This window comes from Peromyscus californicus, unplaced genomic scaffold (assembly GCF_007827085.1).
Source record: "Peromyscus californicus insignis strain IS unplaced genomic scaffold, ASM782708v3 Scaffold_4__1_contigs__length_199733344, whole genome shotgun sequence".
In the NCBI taxonomy this organism is placed as follows: domain Eukaryota; kingdom Metazoa; phylum Chordata; class Mammalia; order Rodentia; family Cricetidae; genus Peromyscus; species Peromyscus californicus.
In genome coordinates, this window is record NW_026294562.1 from 186592690 (window position 1) to 186602076 (window position 9387).

The 9387-nt window shown below is 45.6% G+C and overlaps 1 pseudogene; it reads left to right on the plus strand.

The window, feature by feature from the left end:
* The first annotated feature begins 412 nt into the window (after positions 1-412).
* Positions 413-7765, plus strand: LOC128124960 (leukocyte immunoglobulin-like receptor subfamily B member 3; annotated as a pseudogene).
* Positions 7766-9387: the final 1622 nt, after the last annotated feature.

Sequence of the window (9387 nt, forward strand, 5' to 3'; positions counted from 1 at the left end):
GAACATTTCAAATACTAAAAAGCATTGCACATAAAAAATATGAAATAAGGCAAGCCCACATGTAAATTTGTATTTCGTATGTGTAATACCCATACATGCATTTTTCACGTGAAATATTTATACGGTTTCATCCAGGTGGAACTGACAAAGATGAGGATAGATGAGACAGACTCTGGTGGGATTACGGAAATGTCACATGAAATAACTGATTACCTGACCTAGCCACAGCCTTGGGGAAGTCAGAGGCTGGCTCCTGAGGAAGGAAGTTCCCCTTCCTATGGGGCTGCTCAAGTACAACCATGTCATAGGGAGTGTCCTGTCTCCAGTGACCACAATCTGTGTTTCTTGTCCATCCAGACAGTCTTTGTAGCTCTGCCCATAAGCACGGTTGCAGCCTCCAGGAGGAGATGCCATGACCTTCACCTGCACAGCCCTGCTCTGTCTGGGTGAGATATGGATAGCGGGAGGGGATACTGTTGCTTAGAAATGATGCTGCTCCACAGCCCAGCACTGGTGGATTATAAAACCAGAGGGCAGAATCTGCTCAAGCTTCAGGGACAAACCTCTCACAGGGAACTCTCTTTCAGGACTGACTCTGGGCCTCAGGACCCCAGTGCTGGCAGGTGAGTGAGTGTCTGCAGATGTCCTGACCTTCACTTCTCATCATTCCTGCAGCCATGCCTGGGCAGTGAGGATGGCGAACAACACATGTGTGTTGACCCTGGGCATGGCTGGAGGGTTGGGGTTGGGTCTGCAATCTGATGGCTGTCCTGGGTCCTAGATGCTCTTTTCCTTGCAGAGGCTCTCTCTAAACCTATCCTCAGTGTACAGCCAGACTCTGTGGTCTACAACAACACTATGGTAATCTTCTTGTGTGAGGGGACCATAGGAGCCAAAGTGTACAGACTCTACAGAGATGGATACCAATATCTAAGGAACACACAGAATCCACAGAATCCTAAGAACAAGGCTGAATTCTCAATCTCAAAAATAACCCATCAACAAGCAGGACAATATCAATGTCAATATCAGACTCGTGATGGATGGTCAGAGTACAGTGACGCCCTGGAGCTGGTGGTGACAGGTGAGAAAATGCACAAGGTCCCCAGCCTCAGGCTTCACTGTCAAAAAGTGAGTCTGCTCTTAAGGGTGCCCTCCCCACCTCACAGCCCTGGAGGATAAGGAGGCCTGATACATTTAACTGATTCTTCCTTCTCTCCCAGGAGCCTACAGTAAATCCAGCCTGTCAGCGAGGCCCAGTCCTGTGGTGACTGAAGGAGGGAATGTCACCCTCCAGTGTGGCTCAGAGCAGCAATATGACAGATTCATTCTGACTAAGGAAGGACCACAGAGGTTATTCTGGATGCTGGACTCACAGTATAACTACTCTACTAGACAGTTCCAGGCCCTGTTCTCTGTGGGCCCTGTGACCTCCAACCAAAGGTGGACATTCAGATGCTACAGCTTTAACAAGAGCAGAAGACAGGTGTGGTCAGAACCTAGTGACCCCCTGGAGCTCCTGGTCTCAGGTGAGGAACTCCAGCCTTTCCCTAGAATGATGTTGAAATAATACAGGCGTCAGGGAGGCCTTGGCATGTGGAATGTGTGAGGAGCCACAGCTCCAGTGTCCATTGACCCAGAGCACAGGAGACAGAGGACACAAGATATAGAATCCAAGACAGACGGTGACAACAAAGCCCTGGAGGTCCAGGACAAAGATGAATCCTTATGGGGCCTTCTGTTACTCTGGATCAGCTCATGTGCCATCGACAAGAGCTCAGGGAACCCCAGAGAAGAGAGGGGGAAGGGTTGCAGGAGCCAGAAAGGTCGAGGACACCAGGAGAACACGGCCCAAGGAATGAACTAAGCAGGGATCATGAGGGCTCACAGAGTTGAAGCAGCAGCCATGGTGCCTAAATGGGCCTGTCCTAGGCCCTCTGCACAACGCTGTGGTGGTTTACCTTGGGATCTTTTTTGTTTTGTTTCATTTTTTAGAGTTTCACTATGCAGCCCTGTCTATCCTGGAACTCACTCTGTAGAGCACGCTGGCCTTGAACTCACGGCGATCTCCCTGCATCTGTCTCCTGAGTGCTGGGATCAAAGGCGTGCACCAGCATCACATGGCTAGCTTGGGGTTTTTGTTAGACTCATTAAAATGGGAATGGGGAAATCTCTGACTCTTGCCTGCACATGGGATCTTTTTCCCTCCTATTGGGTTGCCTTGTGCAGCCTTAATATGAGGGTGTGTGCCTAGTCTTATTGCATGCTGTTATGCCATGTTCAGTTAATATCACTGGGAAGCCTCTTTTCTTCTAAATGGGAAACAGAAGAGCAGTGGATCTGGGGGAGAGGGGAGGAGGGAGGCTGCTGTCAGGATGTATTGTATGACAGAAGAACAATCTAAAAGAAAATAAAAGTGCCATCCACAAGTGAGACTTACTCCCTGCCACTGTCAGACACACCCAATTCCTTCTCTCCTATTTCCTTGCAAGGACCCTCCACAAACCCACCATCAAAGCTGAGCCAGGCTCTGTGGTCACTTCAGGAAGCCCCATGACCAATGGTGTCAGGGGAGCCTGGATGCAGAAATATATGTTCTGCATAAAGAGGGAAGCCAGAAACCCTGGGGCACACAGACCCCCAAAGAAGCCTGAGAACAAGGCCAAGTTCTCCATCCCTTCTGTGACACAGCAACATGGGGGACACTATCGCTGTTACTGTTACAGCTCAGCTGACTGGTCACAGCACAGTGACACCTTGGAGATTGTGGTGACAGGTCAGGGGACAGTCAGGGTCTCAGCCCCAGGCACTGCTCTCAGGAATATTTCCCTCCCACAGACTAGCCCTGGAGAACACTGTGGCTGTGTGAGCCCATGTAACAGTCTGCCTCCTTCTCTCTTAGGAATCTACTACAATAAACCCATCCTGTCAGCCCTGCCCAGACCTGTGGTGACTTTAGGAGAGAACATGACCCTCCAGTGTGTCTCCAAGGAGGGATATGACAAGTTCATTCTCACAAAGGAAGATCAGAAGTTCCTCAGCTCTCTGAACTCACAGTATATATACCATATTAGGCAGTACCAAGCCTTGTTCTCTATAGATCATATAACATCAGACCACAGAGGGACATTCAGATGTTATGGTTACTACAACCATATCCCACAGATATGGTCAGTACCCAGTGAACCCCTGGAAATACACATCTCAGGTGAGCCAGCCCCATCATCGACCAATCAAGTTTTGTTACCCTGAGCATTTTGTCATGGACCTGTCCCACTGGGTAATTGCAGGTAAAGAGTGACAAGGAAGAGCCTGGTGGCTGAGACAGAGTCTGACTCCTAAGGAGAAGCAGTGACATGTGCCCGGGGGATGGGCAGGGATAAGTGGTAAAAAAAAAAAAAAAAAAAAAAAAAAAAAACAAAAAAAAAACAGCCCCTCAATCCCTAGCCTGTCACCTTCCCTCTAGGTCTATCCAAGAAACCCTCCTTGCTGACTCACCAAGGCCATATCCTGGACCCTGGAAAGACCCTCGCCCTGCAGTGTTGCTCTGACATCAATTATGACAGATTTGCTCTGTACAAGTTGGGAGGAGCTGACTTCCACCAGCATGGTGGCCACTGGACCCAGGCTGGCCTCTCCTTGGCCAACTTCACACTGGGCCCTGTGAGCAGCTCTATGACAGGCCAGTACAGATGCTATGGTGCAAACAACCTCTCCTCTGAGTGGTCAGCCTCCAGTGATCCCCTGGATATCATGATCAGAGGTGAGGAGCTAAATGGAGTCCCTCAGATACCAAACCTGTACATGGGCTCCCATGGGGGAGTTAAGGATGTGATGACTGCTTTGAAGGACAGACACCTTTGGCAGGAACAGATGGGGAGACGGAAGAGCAAGAGAGGGGCTCAGGCAGAGAAAAGAGACAGAGTCCCAGGAGCTCAGGGCAGATGAGATGATATCTCAGCTTAGAAAATTGAAGGCAGCCTCTCATCCTCCCTCTTCTCTTTAGGACACCTTCCCTTCAGTGCTTCCCTCTCAGTGAAGCCTAACTCCACAGTACACTCTGGAGACAACGTGACCCTGCTGTGTCAGTCAACATACCCGGTGGACACTTTCGTTCTGTCCAAGGAGGGAGCAACCCAACAACCCCAGCAACTAAAATCAAAGTTTCAAGTTTGGGAGTTCCAGGGAGAATTCTTCATGAGTGCTGTGACCTCTGCCCTCTCAGGAATCTATAGGTGCTATGGTTCTCAAGACTCATCTCCCTACCTGTTGTCATATGCCAGTGCCCCTGTGGAGCTCACTGTCTCAGGTGAAGTGACCCTGACCCCTCAGAATGACATCTAATCCAAACTGTAAGAGAGTCCTTGACTTGGGTGGGATTAAGGGGACAATAGGAAGGTTAGTCAGAAGGCATTTTATTATCTAAAGAAATAGATGCCACCACAGGTTCCACAAATGATGTCCAATCTATCCTCTGTTGCAATCTAGGTTTGGGGCAGACAGCATGAAGATCATGGGGATGTTTCATAGCAGATGTTGAAAAGCTAGCCGAGGCAGATTCCTGGGTATTCACCGAACTCTCACTCTCCTCTTGCTCATTTTCCTAGGATCCATTGGAGCCTCCAGCCTGTCACCCTCAAGGCCCATGCCAACAGATGGTGAGTATCAGGCACTTCAGTGCAGGGAGTATGCTGCATACTCATGGAGCCTCTGGCTGTTAGCCCAGAAAAGTTCTCATTTCTCTGTCACTTCAGCTTGTGTGTGTGGGAGTGAACAGAGATCCCAACGGAGAGCTCAGAAACCCAGGGATTAGTTTGTGCTACAGAAGGTGGCATCCAGAGATGTTTAGGCTCAGCCTGGAGGATGGGTCAGGTGGGTGACGTGAAGAACACAAAACCCAGACACTCACTTCCCCATCCTGCCACTAAAGGAACTAAAAACAAACATCTCAGCTGCATGGAGTCAGACCAAGGAGGCTATGTAAAGACGCTATTGGAATGTGGGGCCCTGATGGACAGTAGCTAGTTATGATCTTAATACAGTTGTTTCTACAGATGCAGAACTGGACAAATCCTTCTGTTTCCAGAAAGCTGCTCCTCTGTTTATAAATGGAAGTTTGAGGCCCACACCCTTAAGTTTCTTTCAGTTCTGGCCTTGGCTTCTCTTGCAAGAAGAATCCTCCAGGACCTGATTATGCAGTGGGGCTGTCCCACAGCTGTGGTAACATGTGCAAGGGTGAGGCACAGGGCCACGCCAGGGCATTCAGGACCCCTCCCTCTAGATCATGGGGGTTGGTTCTAGGATTCTCCATGAGTTCTACCACCTACACTATCAGGGGCACTTATAGGTGCTATGAATAAATCAACTCATCTCTGTACCTGTTGTCACGTGCCAGTGGCCATATGGAGCTCATATCCAAGGTGAGGGGATACAGATCTTTCTGAGATAAAGGGCATATCAGATTATACATTTACAACAATTATTGGCTAGGATTGGTTTACAAATTCTTCAGAGTGTCAGCCAGATGAATATTCACCCTCATGATGGTGGAGGCCAACATGGATATTTCTAGGAATGCTCACTACAGTCCCTGCTTATGCAACCCAGATGGTTTCTGATTGTCTAAAAGAGCATCTTGGGGAGGCCACAGACAGATATAAGATACTAAGCAGAAAACAGTCCCCAGTGACAGCCTCTGCTCATCACCCTCCACTTATCAGTATTCACAGACCCTTGCTCTCAGTGTACCTATGACCCCTGGTGTATCTATGGTAGGAGGTGGCCTTGGTGGAGTGAGTACAAATCCTGCTATACTTTTTTTCTGTTCAAAACAGGTCCACATCCATAGCTCAACACTACCAAATAGAATTTGTCATAAGAACCTGAACATAACAATGATCACATTAAGCAAATTAAAATCCAGCAGTCCCAGTCAAAATCTATTGCTTTGTGGAGTCTGCAACATTTCTCTTCAGGGTGAAATTGAGGAACTGAGACTTATGGGTTCAGCCTAGTTTTGAGGGGTGACAGCTAGGAATGTCCTCTGCCTGCCATTCGTGTGCTCATCTGAACAAGAGAAGGTTTAGGGACAGGACCTCAAGGGACAATATACCATTGACCCTTGAGTCTCCTAGAGTGATGGAAGAGCTACACCACTATCTCCTCACACTATAGCTGTCCTGTTTGTCTCAATAACTATTATTTGTAATGAGGAGAAAAGTAAGGGTTAGATATGTCAGTCTTGGCATTTATACTTAGTGTGGGCTAGCCATGCCTTTGGGGGAAATATTTGGTGAAAGCCCAGAGATGTACAATAAACTCTTTCCTGCTTCACACACACACACACACACACACACACACACACACACACACACACACACACACACACACTTCATGTCTTATTTTGAGAGCCATGACTGCAAACACTCTGCATGACTCTGCTCCACACCTTTATTTCCCACATGATATGTGAAAGGAAAGAAATGGAGGACAATCTACATCAGAAGGATGTGCTCCTACCTGAACTGGACATAGAGAAGTTTCTTGGTCTGATATGGGGAGGAACATCAGGGAAAGTTTATGAATAAGACACATGTTTTCAGTCTTAGCAGGAACTATATCTCATTTCTGAGAGACTGTAAGTTCTTTTCTCCTTGACCAGCCCTAGGTGGTCCCTGGGTACTCAGAACAGACAGGGCAAGTCTCAGATCACAGGAGAGATGGGAGGTCTACGTGGGACAAGAGAACAAACACAAAAAAAATCATTTAGGAAATCATGCCAAACTGAGAATGTTGTCCACACAACCTCTTCTGAGCTAAACAGAGATACCACATTCAGAATGGCCTTGTGGCTGCTCAGTGTCATGACTCAGGGGTCAGTGCCTGGAATGTCTTGTCAATTTTTTCTACTCTGAATTTACTGTTTTCAGGGGGTTTCACACTGGTCCTGAAGCATCTAATAAGAACTCCTAGTGGGAACAGAAACTGTCTCTGAAACTTTTACTGGCTTTGGGGACCCTACTCCCCATACTTGGTACTTTACCCCACCTTAATACATGGGGAAGTGCTCAGTCTTACCTCAGCTATATGCCATATGTTGTTGATACTCATGGGAGACCTGCCCTTTCCTAAACAGAAATGGAGGAGTGGATTCAAGGCTGAAAACAGAGGGACTGAGGAGGAGGGACTGAGAAGAGTAGCGGAAACTGTAGCTGGGATGTAACATAAACAAACAAACAAATAAATAAATGTATTTTTAAAAAATAAGAGAGGGAGCCCAGTTATAACAGTGAAAAGATTCATTCAAGACTTCATGAGCTTTTAGGATAAGTATTATTGGTATTTACAATAAATGAGAAAGTAGAATCCAGAAGAAACACCCAGCTCTCTTAAGCACGCACACATCCTATTTCTCTTCTTCTGTTCTCAGAATCAGTTGAGATTTTCAGTCCATCCCAGAACATGCCTAAACCCAACACAGTTGAACAAAGAGAATTTAAAGTCATAACACTGGAAGCAGAGGATCCAGGTTTTGTCACAGTAAGGCAGGGGACTTGGGTGGACATTTAGTTATCTTGAGAACATTTGACCATCAGTAACCTCTGTAACTTCTTTGTCCACAACCACAGCCTCAGAGATCCAGGATCACACAGTGGAGAATCTCATCAGGATGGGGTTTGCTGCCATGATCCTCATAGTCCTTGGGATTCTGGTCTTTGAGGCTTGGGGCAGCCAGAGGCAGATCCACCATGCAACTGAGAAGTAATCAGAAAAGAAAGAAGTACATTTCTCAAGGTTCCAGAGTCTGGGAAATAAATGTGATGATCCCAAGAATTCTGTGAGAAAATCCAGTTCTTGCACTGAGGAACTGGAGAGAGAATGTCCAGGGAGCAAATGTGTTTTGGGTGCAGAGGCAACCTTGGGTGTGAGATCCTTCCTCAGCAAATGAGTTGACATCCCTCCACCTACTGTGGGTGTTTGCTGACTGAACCAACTCCTTTATTGATCTATATAGTGAGGAAATGTCCTGTCCCATCTGCCTGGCTTAGCTCCTCATTTCTGTACATTTTTTCTCCCCCTCCCCATGTGTCATTTTGCATTTTAATAAATTGTCACATTTTCTGTGGCAGAAGAGTCTCTCTATTGAACTAGAAATAAAGAACGTACCTCAATAACAAAAAAAGACAAGTAAAGTCAGAGCCCAGAATTCAAAGTCACTCTGCCTATGATATCTCAAAACTCTCTTTGTGACCCTCCATCCTTTCAGGCTTCAACACATGCTCTTCATGGAGTTTCTCTTGAAATATAAAGCCAATGTTACCACACTGATGGAATATAGACTGTCTCACAAGACAGTGTGGGCAGCACTTTGACATTGTTTTCTTAATACATATGTCTGATTTGTAGGAATTGCTAACCACTGTAAATAACCCCATCAAAGAAACCTTCACAACAGCAAAGTAACATCACAGGTGTGAGGGTGGTGAGTCCTGAATGAGATTGGTGTGTTTTTCATTTCATTTCCCAATGCCTATTTCTCATATATGAAAAAAGCAAATGGTATGCAGATCAATCATCCCAGATTCACCTTACTATAAAGACTTATCATACAATGATTCATAATTTCTACATAGACAATCATGTTACATTCACACAATGACAGTGGTATTTATTTCTCTCTCTCTCTTTTATCCTATACTTAGGTTTCTGTATTAGCTAAGTCTTCAAGTACAAAACTGAAAATGTGTGAAGAGAGGTGACTCTTAACTTCAAGACTTAATGAAAATTTCTACTTTTTCACAATTCAGAATGATACTAACATTGGTATTTTGAAACATTAATTAGTCTGACTCTGGAGGGTGTCTGTGACTAATTTCCTGTGGCTGTTCATGATAAATGGTTGTGGGACACTCACAAATACTAACTCTTCATCAAAAACTGCCTCCATTATATATGCTTTTAATTTTAACCCTGTTACGATCATTAATACCATATGGTTTACAATGTTGGAAGGGATTTACATGAATGGATAAATTCTACTTACTCAGGAGGTGTTCTTTTCATTTTAAAATACATTCTCATGGCTAACAGAAGGATATCATCTAAAGAACTCACATTTAGTAAATGCTTTTCACATTGTTAACATTATAGAATGCTTAGCAAAGTCTCATGAATATGATGCCACAGATTACTTGCTTTTCAGGACTGTCTTTACAGGTTGCAGGAATGATATTTTTGTAGATTTTGCAGCTGTGTTCATGGGAAGTTTTGGCCTATAATTTGTTTCTTCTGATTTCTTTTCTTGATTTACAGTTAGGTGATGCTGTCTTTACAGCATGGATTAGGTTACAAGTTCCATTCTGTAGACCTGAATGTCCAGTTAATTAG